At 41.5% G+C, this 22,483-nt stretch overlaps 1 long non-coding RNA gene across 1 annotated transcript; it reads right to left on the reverse strand.

Moving 5' to 3' along the window:
• Positions 1-12,962: 12,962 nt before the first annotated feature.
• Positions 12,963-18,910, reverse strand: LOC104143178 (uncharacterized). Its single transcript, XR_693870.2, has 3 exons — positions 18,729-18,910; positions 16,402-16,576; positions 12,963-13,469 (listed from the first exon to the last, which is right to left on the reverse strand). It is a non-coding gene; the product is annotated as an uncharacterized lncRNA (long non-coding RNA).
• Between the last annotated feature and the right edge of the window lie 3,573 nt (positions 18,911-22,483).

Genomic DNA, 22,483 nt, shown 5'->3' on the forward strand with positions numbered 1-22,483 from the left:
GGCTAAGAGTGGCGGTTTTTAACCAATTGCTTGCCTGCGGTCCCAAAGTGGGCTAAGGATAAAAGGGGCACAGGCGAGCTCAGCAGTGGCTTTTGCAGTAGTGGCAGAGAGAAGAAGACAGCTGAAATCATTGAAGAAGCAGGGAGCCTCGGTGGCCTTTTCCACGGCTCCAAGACACCAGGTAGCCTTTCCCGAGGCTCTGCCCCGGTGGGCTGCGGGCAGCCAGCATCGCCCTGCCCCCTGATCCAGGACGATTGGTCGGGCAGTTGGGGATCCCCCCGCCCCTGCTACTAACACTAGGGGACACCTGAGTACTCCCCTTCCCCGCTCCGGGGAGCAGTGACCGAAGCGGCACACCGGCTCGGCTGTGCCCTGCTCACTGTGGAGTGCGCATGGTGGCGGCACGCCGCGCCCGGTGCGGCCTGCTCAGTAATCCTCGGGCTTGAAGCGGCACCAACCCCTGCCCCAGGTGTGGCCTGCTTGTCCCTCCCTTCCCCCTCCTCCCCCCGCCCCCCTCCGTGCCATCCAGTGTAACCACCAGGTACCTTTACCCTTACTGGTTTGAGCTCACGTGTGTACTTGCAATGACTGTAATCGTTCCTGTCCTGTGCTGTGTGGGGAGTTCAATGTGGAGTTACTGACTGATTAATGGTGTATTGCTACTATTGTTGTTGCTATCACTAGCTTTTAATTGTTATTGTTACCAGTGATGCATATTGAACTTTGTCATTTGTTTCTGGTCGTTAACTGTGAACCCGTTCATAAGCGACAGGGACACCCGTGCCGCCACCTGAACCTCTCTTGTAGTGTGTATTGCTGCGGGGACCAGAGCATGAGGGTGCTCTGTGGTGGGCTCAGCCACCCCTCCTGGGCCTCCCGAGACACTGTCCCTTGTCATATTTTCTGCCACTACCAAGAAAAAATTTGACTTCATCATCTTTGTAACTGCCTTCTGAGTAGTTGTAGGCTGCTACTAGGTTGCTTCTTAGCCTCCTCTTCGCTGGACTACACAAACCCAACCTTTCCTTTTAAGACATATCTTTTGGGCCTCCTGGAACTCTCCCGATTGCCTTCCACTGGATCATCTCCAATTTTTCCACGCACGTGAAACAAAGTCGGAAAGCCTGAGAGCCCCACCGGTGGAGCAAGACCAGGGCTTTTGAGTTTCTCCTGGAAATGGAGCCAAAGCTCTCAGGACACTCAGGCTCCCTACCACAGGCCCAGGAGATTGCACCTTGAGACTGCAGGGGGTCCCACACCTCTAGTCTCTGGAGGTCTTTCTGGGATTCAGGAATCTGTAGCAGGTAGCCAGACGTGCTGGTAGACAAGTAGGCAACTGCACATAGAAGGCAAGCTGGGTGCATTGAAACAAAATTATTTTTTCACAGGATTTTTCTGTTTTGACAGCTTGACATTTTCCTGTCCCTATAAAACTTCTCAGATCATATGGGTTACTTCAGGTGAAGAGTGCTGACTGGAGAAAAGACCACTTTGAAGCACTTAACCCATGAATGCACTCTGAATTCTCAATAGCAAGGCTCTACAAAGCAGAAATGGAGAAAAGGAGAGAACAGGCTGACCTGAATTTAAAGAGCCTGACAACAAGCCCAGTTACAGAAAGACTCCCAAACAGAGAGCTCACAGGGGGAAGCAAGGAGACCTGGGACCTTGAGAACGGAGAGTGGACATTCACTGTTTGCGGCAATCTCTCAGGTACTGCCAGACTCTTTTTATGTTGGTGAGATCTTGAACTGCCAAAAGTTACGAAAAACGATTTCAATTGTATTTAACAATGGCAAGTAATGTCAAGAAAACTCTCTCACCCTTCTGAATCCTAAGAAAGCTGCTGTGGGGAAAGAGCAGAACTGCTCTCTTTCAAGGTCTGTACTCTCCCTCGATTCATGCTTTCAATGACCTTGGCAGAGGTACAGAAGAAACCTTTTACCATAGCAATGAATTGTTTTTCATTTCTTTCAAGATTAAGCACAAACATACTTTCCCTCATCAGATACACAGATTTTGAAATTCCACTTTTTTCCTTCCCCTTCAATAAAAAGATTTTCAAGTGTAAAGAAAAAACACATACTCCAGCTGTTCAGTTTTTGCATTAGCCCTCCTACAGCATCTCAAGATAGTAGATAAAAAGCTCCTGTTTTGAATCCTCTTTTCCAAGTCCAGTATCCAAATTGCAATGTGAAGGGACACTGGCAACTTTAGCTCTCTGGTGACTGAAACTTATTCTTCTTAGTTAGACATGCAAAGATGCAATGTATTTTTCTTCCTCTGAGAGTGTGCAGGGATGGTATTCAGAAGCAGATGATGGGAATTTGGAAGATTCTCAGTTTAAACAGGGGATTTTCTATGCTGGATCAAACAGGTTTCCTATCCCACCCCTCCAACCTCCAATTAGGACTGCTGCATTTGGAAATGACTATGATTCATGTGTCTGAGGGAAATGACAAAACCCACCCGTAACTCATGCTCCGTGCCAACAATGCGATATTGTAGGTGGAAAAAAGGCGATTTTCTTCTGACCTTGAAAAAGAACAGCTTAAACAATGAAGTTGTCATCACACAAGCCAGCAGATGCTGTTGATGATTTTAAAAATCCATGCCTTCTCATGGGAAAAAGAAGATAGTACTGTATGTGAAGGTTCTAGTACTCTCAAGAAACATCAGACAGTAGCATTACTGATAATCGACCAGATTTTACTTAATTAATTTTATGGCCACTTACATCTTGTAGAAGCTGGTGTTACAAAATGTAGATCTTTTTCAAAGTTGCTTGAACATCATTCTAGTCTGATGTCCCCACACAGCTGTGATGAGAATTGTTCTTGGTTTTTGGCAACCTGCCTGCGGGATGTATCCTTGCAAACATAACAACAGCCATTTCAGAGTACAAGGAGTCCTTTCCTTAGTGAATTCAACCGTGGAGTTACTCTAAAAATCCTTGCAGAATTATCCTATAGCTATGAAGAAAGAAAGAGCATTGCACATGTTTTCAAAGAAACAGTCAACTAACTTGCTCTTCCACCATATTAACGAAAGCAAGCAGATTACAAAACTTATCTGAATCTTGTACAGGCTATTATGCACATATGGTGAATGACAAAATATCTACATTTCAGATAACTGTGTTCATTCAATCCCTTAGCCATACCACTTGTCTTTTAGTACGTGGCAGTGTTCCGGGTGATAATGGAAATACCAGACAAAGCTTTTGGATAAGAAGTTAGGTGGCTTCACCAAGTCTTCTGGTCTGTTGTCATTGTCCTGAAAATGACTTAATTCTTTTAGTCAGTCCTGAAAGTATAGCTCTTGTATGAGCAAGTTCATCAGATCTAAAACAAAATATTGTCATTATCCATTTTATCAACATTAATTTTTGTTCCTCACCCAAATGAATGCCTGTTAATGGACAGTGGCATCAGTAGCCGCTCTAAGAGGAATTGTTTACAGAAACACGTCTTAAGCCAAATATTTACCCACTTTCAAAAGATTTTCTCATTCACCTTGTTGTCTGCCAATGTCAATGTGATTTTCATTAGCCCCTCTTGAAGGGCTAATCAGCACAATTTACCTGTGTACATATCACATGGAAGGACTTCTCCGTAGATTATTGACATAAAAGGGGTACCACAGCTACCAGTACAACACAACCCATCTACAGGGAAGATGTGATTTGATATACAAGTGAGAGAAAGCCTGTACAGCTCTTCTGGTTCACTTGCTTACTGGTTTTGCTTAAAAAGTAATTGCTTTTCCTTGCAAGTAGCATAGTAGCGCAGCCACACCTCATCGCCTTACTTAAGGCAGAATGAAAACAGCTTGCTTTAGCCCATCATGAGGGATTCCTGACTGTATGGATCAGCATTTTGTCTATTGAGCCAGAAATCCTGCATGACAACATCCTTGTTGTACAGGGCTGCCAAGTAAATTCAACACAAGTACAGTTTAACCCTGAAAAACTCTTGCTGGCAAGTATTGGTAGGCCTGTGGAACGCTAGTCCTAACTAGCTTATATTAATAGCTACTGTGTTTGATTTTTCCTTTTCCCCTCCCTAGAATACTCTTTCCGGGTACCCAATCAGATCTTAGGCCCATCCAAATCTTATTTGCCATATAGATAACCACTGATGAGCGCTGGCTATTCAGTGGTAAAACAGTTTACTTGAGTGTAACACACTGTTGTTATATGCATGCGTTACAGGTCTAGCTCACCATTTTATGCTCTGCAGTTACTGTTGCATGTGAAAGAATCAAAGCTAGTCCTGGAGCCAGCCACCTTCCCCAGACTATCTGCTGGCATCCACGGTGATATTCCACACCCACAACCGAGCCAGCAGGGCTGGGCAGAGTCTAGCTGTGGCTGCTCCTTCCTCATGCCTAGTGTCTTCTTACCAGAGTTTCTGAGGCCCTGAAGAGCTGGATAACAGATTCAGCCCTGTAACCCCTTCAGCCGCACTGCCTTCTCTGACCACTCTCTTTTGAAGTCCCACGTGGCTGCCTGTGCTGCCAGACCATGATAACCTGCCTTACTGCCTTGCTCAGCAGCCTTCTCTCCCTAGCGCCCAGAATTGCCCAGGGAGAAAACTGGGCTCTTCCAGAGGACATTTCAAAGTAATAGCCTAAAGAAAGCCCATAACACCTCAGCCCTTGGGAAGGAGAACAAGGACAAGGAAATGCAATGGGGTTTTGCTGACCAGTTGCCCAGAAAGCGGGGAGCCACAGGCTGTGCATGTTCAGAGCCACAGCTACTGTGTGCCAATCACTTTATCTTCAGCATGTGCAAGCAAACTGATGGCTTTTTCAGGGCAGTTAAGGTACACCAAGGGGCAAAATTAATCACAGAGACTGCAGAGAGCAGTCCAGTAATCTTTGCGTTCCCATGTAATCCAAATGCTGACAAGAAACATATGTTTTTTCCCATGTAATCCAAATGCTGACAAGAAACACATGGGTTGGAGGCAGGCAGGGCTTCACCCACCCACCTTCCTTCGCATCTAATATCACATTTTCTTTCCTAGGACACTGTCCCCCACTCCCACTTTGGGGGAGTGTTGGGTGAGGATGGGGGCAGAGGCTGTGCAGCTGGGGAAAATATCACTGTTTGTCCTGGAATGCTGGTCTCCCAGGCTGTCTGCAGACTGCAGATGTTAGAGCCATAGATAGAAAGAGAGAAAACAGCCAATTATAAAGATTGCTAGCTTTAATGGGAGGAAGGATACTTTCAGCTTCCACCAACTATCCCTGGGAAAGTCATTCACAGACACCTATATGTTTATTGTTTCCTCTCTTGACTGGCCCATAAAATAGAGTAAATATCAGATAGATAGATAGATTGATATTTTGTCTGGCAGGCTTTTACTTTACAAGCCATATATTGGGCTAAGGCAGCCACTATTAAGTTTCAACTCAGAATTCAATTGTATCCCTGTTATAAGAATTGACCTGTTTAAATCTTGTCTTCTGCAGAGGCACTTTTTTTCTGGGGAAAAGTATTCCATAATGCATCTAAGCCAGCCAGAGGCAGAGAATGAAAAAGTAAGAGAAGGATTTCCTCCTGAGTTGACTGAAAGGCCTATGCAAGTCTTGAAGCGTGAGACCTGTTCTTGCTCTGGGCTTGCGCAGCCACGCCAGGTCCACCTCCTTTTAAAACCCCCAATAAGGTCTAACCAAAGGAATTCTCCTAGATGGTATATAGAGATGGAAAGGATTCTGCTAAAACTTCTGTCTAAGTACTCTTCCAATCCTGTCATCCTCTAAACACCTCAGCAAACTGATGCTACTCTGGCCTCTTACAGGTGAAAAGATGGTTCTCTCCATTTTAGATGTGACGCGCAGAGACAATAAGTGGGTTGAATAATATCAAAAATGTCTGTCACACAGTTATTTTTGAACCCTAATCTACAGTATCCCTAATCAAAGCCTTTCCTCTGGCTAACACACTGGTTTGGGGGAAGAGTGCCCAAAAGCTGTACTGTGCCCCAGCTGCTCAGTGTTGTGCCATTAAGCAGAGCACGTCAGCTAGGCTTCCTCACAGTGATGGCGAGGATTTCTGCAGCCAGCAGAAACAACCCTCTCCTGGAACTCAGTACAACTGGAGTAAAACATATTAAATTCTGCATTTATAGTTGCTGGAGAATAAATGATCCAGAGACCAAACTCATTAAAATCTCAGAGAGAGAGCAAGGACCAAAGACATTTTGTTTGCATTAATACTAAGTATGATCAAGGATTCTCAAATTCTTGCATTTTACATATGCCAAAGAAACTTCACAGATGTTGTTACCCTACTTTGCAGAAAGCACAATTTGAAAAGGTAACTGAGAGGTTTAAAAAACTCATCTTGCCTTTTTTTATATAATATTAGTGTTAGGTGTTGGCTAACTTAAGCTGTCTCTTTTAGCAAGTGTCCTGTTTTCTACAGCTGATCAGAGGACTTCTGTGACCACATTTGACTGCTGCATAATGCTATTTCTTAAAAACTGAAACTTTTCATAGCAGGGTGCTAGATTCTATACAAAGTCTTTCAAGGAGACTCCCAGGTCTATCATAGCACTTCTGCTATGAGTGATTTATCTCCATGCTTAAGGCTGGTCTCTCTGAGTTTAAGCAGGGGCCCGCATCTGTTTTAAATGGCTTTAATGAGGGTCCATAGCCACTTGGATATTGCCTGTCTCAGACTCAGATGCTATCTTTTGTGTCTGCCTGTCTCAAATAGGCAGCCAAAAAAAGTTTTCTGAAGGAAGGACCCATCTGCCCTGAGCTTATCTGGGACTCCTAAGGGAGCCACTGCGCCGCTGCTGCTGCGTTTCAGCTGCTGCATTGTGTGAGCTGTGGGGACCTAAATGCAGCTGGTGGGCTTCACAGTGTGTTTCTTTTCCCTCTAGCCCTTTTCCTGCCCAGGAGAGCTTCAAAGTTTGGTTAGGGCCAGGTTAGGAGTGAGAAGGGGGTAAGGGACCTGGAGGAGGACAGAGCTGGTTGGTATCATTTGGCAGCAGAGCTCCTGAGCAGGGCAGAGCATGAGGGTCTGCCACCTCCTGTCCACCCTAACACTGTTACAGGGAGTTGTGGCCACTTTCCTGGAGAAGATAGGAAAGTTTCTGTTGGAGAAAGAAATTAAAATATTTAGAAATTTTACTTCAGACAGAGGTACTTTCTTTCTCTCCTTCTCTTTCCTTAATGGAGTCTGTTGCCTAAACATTTTTGTGCTTTTGTCTTCCGTTCTATTCTGCTCTCACTTGGAGGGAGCAATTTTGCTCAGGAGATTTATGGCAATAGAAAACAGAAGACAAAAGTCTCATTGATGACTTTAGACAACAAAGGAAAAACTGAACAAGAAGGTAATTAAAGTAAAATTCTGAAAGGTCTTCATTCTACAAGGTAAAACAGTGTCTCTAAATCCCAGTTTAATTTTTCTTGTCATGTTGACTATCCAGCTCCAATGAATAGACAAAATGTTCTAGTGTATCTCCCTTTGTGCACATATTTTTTAATTCTTTTTCCTGCACTTATATTACCAAAGGTTGAAAATTTGGAAGCAGTTTCATGCACAAAGGAAGCATATTTGCTGTGTAATCTGATGCCTATTAGGTTTTAAACCTGTTTGAAATAATGAATCACAATCTATTGTAATTAAATATAAAACAGTAATTAACTGAGTATTATTAACGAAGCTAAGCAAGAACATTTGTAAGGTTCATATTTCCTTTTTACAGAAATTTCTTTGCATATGAAAACACTATCCTCTAACCTTTAGTCAAAGACACTAAGCCAATCACAAAAGGCATTTTTCTGTTTCAGATGTGAGAATTGCATTTCATTACGCAATGTAATATTATATCATTTAAAGTATAGAATTATTGTATGAGTAGCTTATGCAAGAATTCTACCAGCAAAAACATATTTCCCTCACTGCAGATATTTTCTATTCATCAATGCCAGTAATAAGATGCCTACGAATGGTATCATTCAATTAATCTGAGGACACAGAACATCACTTGATAGTCTCTAGCACGCTTTATCAGACCCAGATTATCTAAAGCATTCTGTTTTACCGCAAAACTTCAAGCCAGGAGAAAATAGTTGATTTAATTAAATGTTGCTCAGCTTGTCTTTCCTAAGAGTTAATTGATTACCTCCCACATTGGCCTCTGAAGGGCATTTGGTGAAACTCACCTTTGGGCAGGTGTCCTTGGGAGACTGTAACTCACATAAAGGCTTCTTGAAATTGCAGAAGCGCAACATCCTCCTGGATAGTTACGGTAGTAGATGATTGCCAACGCAGAGAAGCCTTTGGCTCCCTGCCATTATGTACTGGCCTTCTGTCAATACCCCCTCCCTGCCTAGAACATGTTTATTAATATATCATTGAGTTACAGGACTTGCCTGCCAGGATCCAACACTCAAGAGTACAAACCAAGGTACTATTTCTCGTTCCTATTGTATTCACGCTAAGTGCGGCCAATTTTCCCGTGACCCCAAGCAAATACAATAATTCCTGAAAACTGAATAACTGCTGGGCTTTGGGAAGCAAAAATTTCTGAGGCAAAAGTGTTTTCTTCTACCTCCGAGGGAACAGAAAATGAGCGATGTCTCTACTGAACGATGAGAACTCGACTTGCAGCAGTATCCGAATGCCAGTATTTCACCAGCAGTGCAAATATTTTCGGCACCTCATGTCAGAGATGATCAACTATTAAAGTAGATATTTGTGTTAGGACACCATGCAAACATATGTAGTCACCTTAGCCTCCACCTCGGTCTGAGAAAAGTGTCAGCTGTATTTTATTAAGTCATACCCAGAATTAGGCCATTTACTCCTGCGAAGGGCTGTCATAGGCTTTGCTCCCTGCACTAGTGCTGCTGCCTGCTGTTTCTGCTGAGCGGCTCAGGAGTAAAGCAGAAGTCCAGCAATTCCTTCAGCCCATTGCCTCCAAACATCTCAAGAGCTGGCATCAGGGAAAGCTAGAGAGATTCAGTTTTATGCCTTTAGGTCCCTCTTCTCCTACGTGTTTGTTTGCGCTGGTTTTGTGTGGCTACCCTTAACCAAACCACTGAGTTCAGTCTGGTTAATCCCATAACTTCTCTGTGCATATATATTCCAAACAGCCACCTTTCCCAGTACTGTGCTGCCTTCTTTTTGTTTGCATAACCCTTGTGAGGTTTGCAGGGTGCATCTAGCTCCCTCGGGGGGGGTGGCAAAATCACAGCAAATCAAGCTCTTTATAAATTCCCAAAGATCAAAGTTTAGTTATCGTTAGAATGTAAATGTCACAATATTCTGAAACTAGTGCATCAGGACAGAACATATCTTTTTTTTTTTTTCTTTTGAAATGATCTTTCTCAGCACTTCGAGCCCAGTATAAATACTCTACTCCTACCTGCTCAAATACCATTTAAAATAAACTAATTCACAAAGTCTTTCTTTTTTAGCTGGGTCCAGCATTCACCTTGTTATTTTATTTAATCCCCTTCTCAAGGCAAAAAAAGGGTTTATTTTGAGTTGATAAATATCAAGAAGCATGGCTCGTAAGCTGTTTATATATATATTCTCAAATTCCTAAAAGTGTGCCTGCTGGAGAGTATAGGAAGAGAGGATCCACGTGAGAAAAACAGGAATAGAACATCTGAAGAATCCTCTGTAACTACAAAAATGACGGTCCAGTAAAACCGCTCAGCTTATCCAAGGACACAAACAACTGATGATCCTGAAACAGTCAAATTTCTTAGTCTTTGCTTCGGAAATCAGCCCTAAATTGTACCAGAAGTTATTTTTTTCCTAAAGCTCCTCTATGAACAAATTGCATGCCAGGTACAAATGTTGATACGAAATGTAATGTCAGAGACCAGCAACTGACAATCTGAACTATCATCAAGCAAATTTTACCAAAGCTACAATACCTAGCAAGCATTTTTCATGCCAGAATTTTTCTCATTTTTAAGCCCATCAGGGTAATGTAGTTCAGCTGAGATGTTTCAGAGGCCAGCATAAGGTAATTTTCTCTACTTTAAATACCTACTTAGTGGGAATTCTTTTCCAGAAATGGCTTTGATATAGTACTTTTTACTGGCTTCCTTTTTAGTGTTAAGAGTTTTTTTCTTTTTACATATAAACTGTAGAGCAGAAATGGGAAAGTTTCTAAATTTCTTTGAAACCCCCCCTTTTTTTGGTGATTTTCACTCATCTACTTGCCTTTTCTTGGTATAATTCACAGAGTGTCTCAAAAATGCTACTAACAAAAAACACTTCTGAAATCCAAACCAAGTATGTATGCAAACCACCATTACCTTGAGGCTGATGCAGGTCTCACTCATGGAGAAACAGGCACAGCCAGTGTAAAATTCTTAGAGGAAAAAGCCCAACAAAACATAGAAATCCAAGGGAACGTGACAAATGAAAATAGACCCCCCCCCCAAAATCTGAAAAATATTACAGAGATCAGAGAAGAGAGAGGGGAAGAGGGAATAAACGTCAACTTCAGGCTTATTTTCTCTCTCTGTTTTGAGAGACAAGGAAAGTAAACTACTTTGTGAGGTGCTTAAATCATGACCTGCAGATATCTCCTCTAGTGTGAGATACGATACATGTTATCAGCTCATGTTTATCCTTTTCTACTGCAGTAAGTCAATTAAACTAACAGGATTGAGGTTTCCAAGGATGTATTGCATTAACCACTGGCTGCAGGAATCACGCAGTGATGATATGAGGTAAGAAAGACTGGGATATTGCACTATTACTTAAACCCAGCAAGTAGAAACAGTCATCCACACATCTAACCGGTATAATAAATGATTAATTGAACTAGGCAGTTCGGACTGAGGTAAACATTTATTCATCTCAACAGGACTGTAAAGGAAGATGTTAATATTTTGGAGTTAAAATCTTTAAAACTATAAATGAGCCCTGTGCTTAGGTGGTGCTGTTTGTTATCGACCAGTAAGATGGCTACATACTAAGTAGGCATTTTATGACAACAGAAAAAAAGAAAGAGAAAAAAAAAAACCCACACCAGCAACTTTCAAAAATTTTTCCACAGTCATGAAAATCCCATTTCCAAGAATGTGGGATCATGCTTAGGATCTAAAAGTATTTCAAATACCTTTGAAAATATTTAAATCATGTTGATCATTTTAAGCTAATTTGCTTCTCCAGCCAAATAAATACAAAGGCAAAGGAGGAGAAGGTCAGTGCAGGAAATAGCCTTGGGTGTCAGGAATTTCTGGATCACAATCTTTCACTATAAACAGAAAAAATCCGTATTTTAAATTGTACCTCTTTACACACCAAAATTTGCAAGCCTGCTGAGCTCTGGTGTGTGGCTGCCAATGGGGATATCCCCACAGGGTCCCGATTCAGGACAGAAATCCTGAAGAGCGGTAATATTTTTAATATTACTGCCTGGAGAGTCTCACAATATTCTGGGGCTATGAAAACAAAGCATCTGGAAGCTGATAAAAATTGGCAGACCACAGGTAATCACCTGCTAATAAAGAAGTGTAAAACTGAAAGGTGAGGAGGTGCTTGCAGGTCAGCCTCTTGTGTCCTGGACTGCATGCACAGCAAGCACGGCATTGCTACAGCCATGTTAGCCTAGGGATATAAGTGAGACTAGGTTTACAGAGACCGATAATAATAGCTTTTACTAGGTCAACATTAATATCTTAGCATCTTGTCAGATATCTTGTATCTTCAAGTTTACTAATTCTCCTGTCGTGTCACCTGATTTAATAAAATTTACCTTCTTCCCACATTCATCATCCTGCATCAACACAGAATTTGGCCTCGCTGCTGCTTCTTCTTCTTCTTTTTTTTTTTTTAAACCGTCATTCAGAGACGTAAGCACATTGTTCCTCAGAGTTTAAGCTTAAAAATTAACCTCAGAAGAGTTATCACTGCACCTCTTTTGGGTGTATTACTCCCAAAAGACGCTTTCTAGACAAGCATGAAAACGTGACTGCTGTCCACAAAACACGAGCAGGGAGTTAGAGAGCATAGTGTGTGAATCAACAAGATCAGCAACAAAAAGCACTGCCCTGCCTCTAAGATCTTTTTGAATTTAAAATTGACGGAGAAATCCCACCTCCACTGAGATTAATAGCAGAACTGCCACTGTCTTCAGATGAGACAACATTTCCCCTGGGATGAGTAGAAAGCACATAACTAAATTCAACTTGGCCACGCTGTATTTGGCAGATCTTCTTTACGTTATCTTTAGGGCCCCTTAAAAATAGGCACCATATTACTGTGTAGTGCAAGCTCCATACAGCAAGAGCAACAGAAGCTGGCCTGCAGCGACACTGAGGCAATATCAAGAAATTCATATATTGGTAAATTCAGTCCTGTTTTACTACTGAAATCTTGAATGGGAGTGTTAATAGCAATTAGAGACATTTATTACAGAAATTTACAGAATTCATTACAATTTTGTATGAAAAAAACCAGGCTGTCCAGACTATACGTTTTTACGCATTTTGGCTTGAACATTTTAAGAAATATTTGTGATCTTAATTAGCTGAGGTTTTTGTGTATTCATTGCACTGCAGCCAAAATTATGCCTTGTAACAACTCTGATAATATTTGCAAAGGAAACAAAGATTCAAGCGCTATTTTCACTTGGCTTGTTTTTTGTTTCTTGGGTTTTTTTGTTATTATTATTTTTCAGATTCTGCTCATATTTCTGAAGTTTTTTTCTTATGCAGATAAACACTATCTAATTACACCATCATATCATAGTTGCTGTGTAGCAGGCAGCTTGAGTTGTCTAGTTTCAGCCTCCATTATTATAAACTAAATTGTGCATTAATATCACTACAGAGCAGGTATGGAGAGGTAGGAATACGACCAATTACTGCAATGCTGCAATATGGCTCATGTTGAAATGGCTCAGTGATAAAAAGGTTAATTAACTGTGATCTATATTGTATTGATCTATACAATCATAAAATCACCAGAGTTTGGAACAAGTTAATTTGTTTTTAATAGGTTCTGCCTGAAAGATTAGCAATTACAGTCATAGACCAATTATTGAATGAAAGGATAGTTAATTTAAAAACAAAGCAGTCACAGAATAGTTCATTAGGAAGTCCACTAAGTCAAATCAAAGGTGAATTTGTATTTATACAACAATGAAACCTCAGTAGCACCCAAGACAGGTGAAATTTCAAGGCTCTTCCAACTCTAAACTCACATTCACATTCTTCAGGTTTCCAGAAACATTTATATTTTGGCTTAACATGTTGCAAATGCAGTCCCAAAGCTGACTTGTTGATTTAAGTGGACAATGTTAATATTCCTTCTGTGCCGTGTGGGAGTGAGAAAGCACCTTTTCTCTACCAAAATAATAAAAGGGCTTCTTCCCTTTGCCTTTGCCTTTGCCTTTGCCTTTGCCTTTCCTCAACTTCTTTAGGTGAAATTAACTTCATGTCATAGAAAATTTAAGATTTGGTTTCATGAATCCATCCTGAGAAGACACAGAAAAGACAATACATTGTAAGCCCATAGGTAAATGCCAGAAGGCTCTGGAGAGCAAGTTTGTGGGAAGATTTTCTTGACAAAGCCAATAGCTTTTGACAGATATACTACTAGTTAAACAGGCAAGGGCAAAAAGTTTAATTTCATTTGTTCAAATACATTCTCTCTGCATTTATGCAAATAGAGATGAGCAGGAAGAACGTGACATGCAGAGGTCAGGATAGCTGAGAGATGAAGGGAGCCCCCATCAACATTAAGTGGACACTTGTACACAGATAGCATAGGATTATGTCTCCATTATGCTGAGAATAACTTTTTTCTTACCATATTCCTATGGATCCTCAGAGAAAGAGAATGCGATGGCAGAAACATGCTCAAGACACAGTTGTACTAACATTTCTGCTATGGTGATGCTTTGTGGAGGTTTCTATAATAAGCGGTTACTAGAGAGGACCTAACCTCTCCTAAAGCCTTGTACAGCAGGAACCGTGACTTTAGGGCTAGATTTCTGAAGGAACTTAAGAGAAAGGGAGCCATAATGAGAAAGTAATGATTATAATGGATGAATGGAGACTGATAAACACTGTGCCTTTCTTTAAAAGATCTCTGAGGACAACATTGATGGTTACAGATGCGTCAGTCCCCAGAACTGTACCACTAGGGTCCCGTGCAATAATTTAACGTGAACTTATAAAATAACTCATTTAAGAGAAACTTGTAAAAGGTTAACGGTAAAAAAATGGTCAATCTCATGAGTGGCAATTGCTTAACAACTTCAAAGAGCCTTTTTTTTTTTTTTGGCTAAAAGAATCAACAAAATCTGAAGCTAGAGCAAAGTGATTTTAGTTCCTCCAGAGATGGTAAAGAGCATGACGAAAGTCACAGGCTCCAATGAAACAAGTGTGTGGGCAGAACAATGTCTGGTGAGGTTTGCTGTCAAAAATCCAAGGTAATGCACATTTGAGAAAGGTCTTGAATAACGTGCACCTGTAATCAGATACGAAGTCAGATGAAGACATCCAGGAAAAAATAGTTCCGAGTAAGGACTGGAAGGAATGGAAAAATCTGCTCAGTGCATGACCTTGGACAAAGCAAGGAGAAGGTTTGGCTGAGCTCAGATACCACACTCTCACTGCAGTTGACCTGGTATAACTGCACATATAATCCTTTTAGCCGCATTCTGTCACCAGGATCTAGGTTAGCCTAAACACTTTCAATAAGGTGTTGCTGTCTTTTTGTTGGTGTTTTTGTTTTGTTTTGTTTTGTTTTTGTTTTGACCTGGATCATTTTGACTGAAGCGGGTTAGGGATCACTTGTGTTTATGCGCTGAAATATCTGGTGACAGCCCTGCCCTATAAATGGCTGGAAAGGGCAGGAAGCTGTGGTTGGGCTGGTGGGGGGAGCTAAGCTCCATCACGGCCTGTAAAGCTTGACCATCTCCTAAGCGCATGCAAAGGCTGCACAAAAACAAAAAAATAACATTAGTGCTACATGCATCTGTGGCATATGCGTGGATAACAGAGGCTTCTCATCTTGTCTGTGGTATTCAGTTCTGCTAGGACTCTCTGGAGCAGGTGAGATGATGATAAAAAAAAACTGTTCATCTGAAATCTGTTTAGTTTGCCCAAGAAAAGGTTAAGGGCAGACAAGATCACAGTCTCTGCACCTACACAGAGAGAAAAACTTTGGTCATGGGCTTTTCAGCTTTGTATGACAGTAGCCTAGGGCTGCTCTTCAGAGCTGGACAAAATCAGATTGGAAAGGAGATTACAATTTTTCTAAGCGGGGGTTATAAACCACTGAAATGATTTAGTAAATGCTATTGTGGGTTCTCCATCACTGCCTTTGTTTACATAAAAATAGGATTTCTTGACTGAAATATAGGCTGCAATTCAAAAAGGAATTAATTTGTGCCTGGTTATGATTGGTGTTATGGAGAAAGCCAGACAAAACAATTGCTGTGATCTCATCTGGCCTAAAAGTTGATGGATCTGTAAAAAAAAATAAAACAACATAACAAAAATCACTAAGGAGGACTGAATTTCTGGAGGTCACGTTTCACCATGGCACTTTCCAGGAATGCAAGTTCATATCTGCAACAATAGTGCTGAATTTATTAAAAACACCATATAAGGAGGCAAATTACTTTTTAAAGAAAGTAATTATTGTAACTCTTGAATGAAATCATAGCCTCAGTGGCAGAAATGACAGAAGCTCCCTTTCTGCAATGGCTCAGAACTTCCCCTCCTTTACCTTCCTTTCCGAACTACAAGCCTTTCTCATTCTGCATTATTTTACAGAGGATGCCTGGGATTTTCATTCTGCAGATTGAGGTATTTCTTTTGGAAATGAAAAAAACAATATATATAGGCTGTATGGTTGGCTTTGCTCTGATGATCTCTTAAAGTCAGTGATAAAATAAATGGAGAGCTGTCACTGATAACTTTCAACTACAGAGAGGTGCAGTTACATCAGTGTAGTAGAGTCAGCAGCAAAGTTTTTGTTTGCTTGCTTGCTTGTTTATTTGTTTGTTTAAAGCCTATGACTGAGAAGGCCTCAAAATCAAAGTGCAAAACAGAGTACATGCAAAGAATCACTGCTAATACCCCAGAAATTTAACAACTCATGGAAAGAAAATTGATTAGTTTTCAATACAGTTAAAAATACATTAAGCAAAAATGTGAATTAAGTTTACAAAGCACTGGAATGACAACAGCCTTCTTTATAGCAAGGCTACAGTATCTTTACTGTGTAGAAATGCTCAAAATTTCTATTTTTGATCAGAAAAATTCTGGGATCTCAGCAACGCAAAGCTATGTCGCTGCATTTTGGCATACTGATGCAGTGTTAAGTCAGTGCACTTACTGAATTGCCAGAGACAGTTCACATAGCATGCAAGTAACCCAGAAAGGTCTGCTCACCAAATCCTGACCAGGCCTCACTCTGCCCAGCTGAAATGTAGCATGACAACACATTCACATTTCAAGGTGGGACTTTGTTTGATGACATAGTCAACCAAATTCCACCTCTCCATGGTCACTTAGGGTGCCCACACGTAGCTTCACAAGTCAGCTGCTCTGCAATCCAAAAACTGATCTGTAGAAAGAAACATCAGAAGTTTCCCTTTACGTAGAGTGGCTTACATATAATAAAAATGTACATATTTTACAACATTGTATATGAACATAGATACATTTTCTGTAGCGTGAGCATTCCTAGCAAGCCAAAGGAGATGGCAAATAGTCACAGTTCCTAATTATTTTCCAGAGTCTTCCTTCTCATTTGTTGCTACAGAGAACAAATCTCTAGGTTTTGTAGATTCTTCTTGGAAAGAACTGAAGAAAAGAGGAGTTGTAACTGATGTGAATGCCTGTCTGAGTTTATGGATTAGCCTGAAACAACAGCTGGCAGCTGTGCCGGCAAAAGCAATCCTATCCCAGAAAAGCTCTTCTCCAGTAAAGACTGAGATCACAAAAATCAGTTTATAAAGAAATCTGAAAGGTCCCATAAAGTAGAAGACCCAACACTTGCAGCTGGGGGGACACCCGCTAGCTGCCATGGAGCTGTGGCCTTGGGGACCGAGGACAGAGGGGGCTCCTGAACCCCGATCGCTGGAGCTCTGCCAAGCGTCCGTGCTCTGGCAGGGCTGGGAGGTGTGGAGAGCTGCGGCCGCCTCGGCTCCTGGCTGTCCATCAGCAGCTCTTGTAGGCAGCTGAAGAGCAATGTACAGGAGCGTAATGCTTTCCACCGAGGCGGCCTGACCACAGAGCATTTTGCTTTTGGTGAATATGAACTCGACAGTCTCCAACAATCTGCCCATTTTCGGCACAAGCCGCTTCCTTGGTAGCAGATGCCAACAGACACATCAGTGCCTACCACTGCTTCACTGTCCATTGCAGACTGTATGAAAGCAGACAAAACAGCATATAAATAAATACCTTCATGTTTCCAGAGTATATGCTATCACAGGCAACGTAAGTGATTTGTTGTGGTGCAAGAGTTGTCAAGAAAGAATTAAATCTGTATTGCTAAACATCACTATAACGTAAGAGCGCACAGCAGCGCCGCGAGAGACGACCGCGCACAGCTGCAACTGCTTTTGTTTTCTGAAGGAGACTCATCTTTGGGAAACAGGACAAAGAGAGCTTTGTAAAGCAGCCATTTGAAAGCAGCAACATGGACAAAATACCTATTTATTTTAAAGACGGAGCTACTCTGTTCATGAGCAGCAAAGTCTTTGTGGTGGCGTGCGATAGTGGGGGCTGGACCCCAGCACAGGAGGGCCGTTCAGCTCCGCGTTCCTTAGAAACTGCAAATCACTGGAAGTGCAGATTGACGGCTTCTTCATGACTCACTTGTCAATCAAATTCTTTGCTAAAAATAATGCAGAACTGTTTCAAGTGAATTAACCTATTCAGGGTTCCTCAAACTTGAAAGTGGCTTTTCTTTCCCTACTCTGCACAAAGTTTTCTCAGCATCAGTTCTATTTTGCACTTTTGAAAAATAAACAGGGCTCAAAATGACTTATTTCTTATGGGAGAATGGTCTGTTGGGAATACATTACATGTTCCATTTACTAATCAGAATCTTCTGATCATTTTTACTATGCATTGCAAATGCAGGCAGCCTGGGTAACATCTGCAGCACTCAGATAGACTGGAATTGCTCCAAAAGTGCTTCTCAAAAATCTGTTTCTATAATTTCTCATATATTTTCTATTTCTCCATCATGGTCACTAATGCATATTTAGCCAATGGACTAACTACCGGAATAGCGATAGTTTATTTAATAGAGTTATTTATGCCATAGTGTTAACATATAATTAACCATATCTTTCACGTTGCCTAGAAAAAGTTGCCTAGGAAAAATAAATGTTTCAACCTGAGAAAACTCAAAGACTAAAAATTTCAAGGAAGAGAGAGAAATGGCCTTAGCTTAAGTTAATAAAAGCAACAAAATTACTCAAATGTTAATGATATACTTATGAAACAGTTTCATATGGCTTGCCAGAAATAAAGCGGAGAGCCAGAGTGTCGGTCAGGAAAATTTCAAGGATGATCCAAACTGACAGACAGTGTCAGCTATAATATCTTCTTTCACCATGCAGCATGAGACTGATGACATTCAGGAGAAAGGATGTTCAGCCCCTGAGCACCTCACATGAAAACACATGGGCCTGGGAAAGAAACAGCAGTAGTGAAGCAAAGGGGAAATGTGGAGCAAAAAGCATCACTCCATGGAAATGTACCTTCTGCAGTGCAGTGGGGAGGGACGCATGAGGACACGGCCGAACAGCAAGGCTCCTGTATGTGCCGCATAGCCGCACACCCACTGAATTGCTGTAGAAAGTCTGCTTATTTGCAGCAGCAGCTATGCTGGCGGTGCCGTGCAGGGCAGGACTGAAAAAAGTGGCAATTTACTTTCACCAGAATCTCTAAGGGAGCCTGGGATTAGCATCTCTTTCAAAGGAGCTAGTACTTTCTTTCCAAAATGTTTAAAAGGCCACAGCTCCCACCTCCACTATTGCACATCAGTGCCTCCCCCAGCGGGGGTGGTTTTTGAAGGGAACTAACTGAGGATGATTTCCAAGGCTCCTGAACCCTTTCACTCTCATCTCCGCTATGTTTTACTGCCGAGAGTACAAAGACCTTCAGTATTCTTATCTTGCCATTCCCAATTTAGGAGAATGAGAGGAGCATTACAACTGAGTCTTTAGGGACATATCTTGAGCGTGGCAAATAAAAACTAAAAAGCTGCCATTAGGGGCTATGTGCAGTCGGGTCTTTTAGGAGCGCTGAAGAGGAAAACTGTTCAACATCCCTGGTCCGAAAAGCTTGTTCATTTAAATGCAGGGACTAGCTCTGCTCCTGCAGACTGTTCCTCGGGAAGACCTCACGGTCGCACTGTCATGGCTAATGTTATTTTCAGATTGCGTTTCTACTGCCCTTTCTGTTCTCCTGCAGACCATGTGCTAAAACAGCAATTTCTTCCCATGCTGTTCCCCCTGCACCACACAGGACATGAGCAGGATATGCTAGCATCAAGGTCACTCTAAAAATTCCTGTTCTGTCTTCTGCTTCCTTGCTTTAATGGTTTTATAGACAGCAAACCTATCACTTAATTCTGGAGCTGAAAATCTTGCTCATAGCTGTTGAGAAAGATACATGTGCAAAAGTCAACATAGCCTAGGAAAAGTTTCTGTATGCTTTTTCTTTTTTAAATCACATTTTTTCTGAAAAGGTTCAACTGTTCCATCCAGCACAGTTAAAAAATAGTAGATGGTTTTAATACCTGCCAGGTATTAGCCAGAGCTATTTCTTTGACTTAAAATTTCTAGAAAAGTAAAACAGACAAACCTCTGTTGCCCTGCCTCCCTCCCCTCCCAGCAAATGCCTACATGTAAACGTGTGGCTAAAAATGATTCTTAAAAATGGCTGAATTAAAAATATATTAAATTCCTGTCTATGGTTATGTTTTTGTAGAGTTAGTCCATTCCAGTGTACCAGGCTTCCCGATGTCTGGCATGCTGTGTTGTATCTCAGAAAGGGTTGATGCAGCTATAGGACTTTATTACCCTAAGTTACACAGACGGCTTCCTTCAATCAGCCCATCAGACTACTGACTTTTGCTTGGCATCTAGTGAAGCTGAGTGCTCTGTCATGATTTGAACCATGTGAAATGCCATTTTTTATTTATTGAAACACGTGGTCAGGAAACCCCTTTCCATATGCTTTCAACACATTCCACAGTTTCATGGCATTATACATCTGTTTACTCTGCAGACCAGCAAAAATCCTTCACGTCCCTGAACACCAGCTCTTTATGGTCCTTGAGTGCTGATTAGCCCATTAGAAAAATCTCTAACTCCATGCCACAACTGCCTTTGTATGTTAAATCATACTTACGAGAAGGCAGAGCCACATACACTGGTCTGCTGTATTTGTTACCAGCAACTGGTTTGTGGTGGCATTGACACAAGCGTTTCTTATAGCAAGGCTTGCTCTCTTGTTTCAGGTGGAGCAGTGCCAGCGTGTGAATTCTTTCACGGTGCAACACAGAGGGTTGCAGAGCCCCTTCCCTCCTACAGTCTGACCCATAGGAGCGCAAGACCAGGGCTGAATTTCTGACTGGTGAATCTGCCCCAGAGCCTGGGTGGAGGAAAGCCTTCCCTCAGCGGGGGACTTATCGCAGCAGAGTGCCAAAGCACTGGGAGGTCCAAGGACCAGCCTCTGCCTCGAACATTTCAAAAATGACCCCTTGAATAAACAGACCCCAACACACTTTTGATGTCACAGCTGACTACTTTGCACCAGTTTTCTCTGGTGCTTAAACACAGTTAGTGGTAGAGTCAATTAGACTATTCAATGTCAAAATAATGCAAGTGGAAGCTTTCATGGATTGGCCCCAGGTAAGAGCGAACAGTTTTGTTTGAAAATAGAACCAGCCAGACATCGCTCCTAAAACACCTCATTGGTATTTAGAGATGAGCAACAGGAGCATCCCCGAGGCTTAATACAAATATTCATGATGGTTCGTTATTTTTTGATTTCTCCATATGCTAGGCATTAGCAGTCCAGTAAAAATTCAGGGAATAGATTATATCCTGCACTGCATGCAGGATCTGTGTCATGTAAAGGAGAGACATTCACTCTGTGCTGAGGAGTGAGGTCTCAACCTGCTTCTGCTACTAATTCTAATATCTTGCTAAGCTGCACTTCACCAAACCACTTCTTTGTCTCATCTCACAGATCTACAGGCTGTAGAGAATTTATTTTTCATTAAGATAGTTTAGGGCAGAACATTTTAAAGTTCTTCTGGTGGTAAAGACAGCAGAAGTAATTGAAAAATAAAGCAACTCTGGGATACATACCCATTATTCATCTGCTGTGCCTCTTAAATGTGAAAGGGAGAGATAACCAGAGAGCGGCTTACACAAGTTTTACATCTCTTTTTTATCAGTAAAGTTTGGGATTTTTCATCTTTCCATTAAGCATGCACTGAGCTTTCTTTGATTTTTTTGTTTTCCTTGCAAGTTATACAGCCATAGCTAGTCAGTGGCACTTTTATTTGGAAGGAGAATCTGCTGTTATGGGTTAATTTTTTTTTTGTCAAACTGAAACATGAAGCTTTGATCACCATCTTATTTTCTGGATAATCCACTTGACAACTGACTTCTCTGAATTAGAGGGTGCTACCAACAGTGCTGAATCAAATGACACTTTTCTGTTTGTTTCTTTGTGGGGGGTTTTTATTCTTCAATTTATTTATTTTTTTAACTTGCTTGTCTTGCTTTGCAGTTCTCAGAAAATGTGGGAGGCCCTCACTTTGCTCCAGCTTTTGTGGGGGTAAAAAAAAGTCTCACCCATGGCACTGCAGTTTCTAGGAGATGGTCTTCATCTAGTGATTGTTAATTATGTGTGGCACTTAGTATGCACAGACCATGCTAAGGGAGAGCTGAGGACCAATTAATGGGAACACTCAGAAATGGCACGCTCATTTGCAGCTCAGAAAGTGTGTATTATTTATGTCTTCTTACCTTGGTAGCATTTTGATCCTTTTTCCTCTGCCCTCTCCAAAATCTTGAAAAAATGCATTAGTCGTTTTGGAGATCTAAGCTAAGTAAATACAAATAAAGCTAAGTAAGTGAATAAAAATATTGTTCCTAAAGACAAAAAAGGTGCTTAGAGCTTTAAAAGAACAGTTTCAGATTATGTTGCAGAGAAAATGTTTCTAATCTCAGTAAAAGATGAATTATTAGGTCTTTTCCTTCTCTGTTTCAAACTGAACATGTTAGGGGAAATTATTTCTTAAACTTGAGCATGAAAAGTCATCTTTGGCCTTTATACCTATGAGAATAGGGTACATGGTAGACAGTCAGCTCCAGACACAGTGGCTGGAGCCAGGCTCTTCAGTGAGTTAGGAAAATATTCATGAAGACTAGCTTTGGGCTTTTTCCCCAGTGGTCCCTGCTTGGTGGAGAGGATCAGCACCTCCAGAAAATTA

Source organism: Struthio camelus, chromosome 2, assembly GCF_040807025.1.
Source record: "Struthio camelus isolate bStrCam1 chromosome 2, bStrCam1.hap1, whole genome shotgun sequence".
Classification (NCBI taxonomy): domain Eukaryota; kingdom Metazoa; phylum Chordata; class Aves; order Struthioniformes; family Struthionidae; genus Struthio; species Struthio camelus.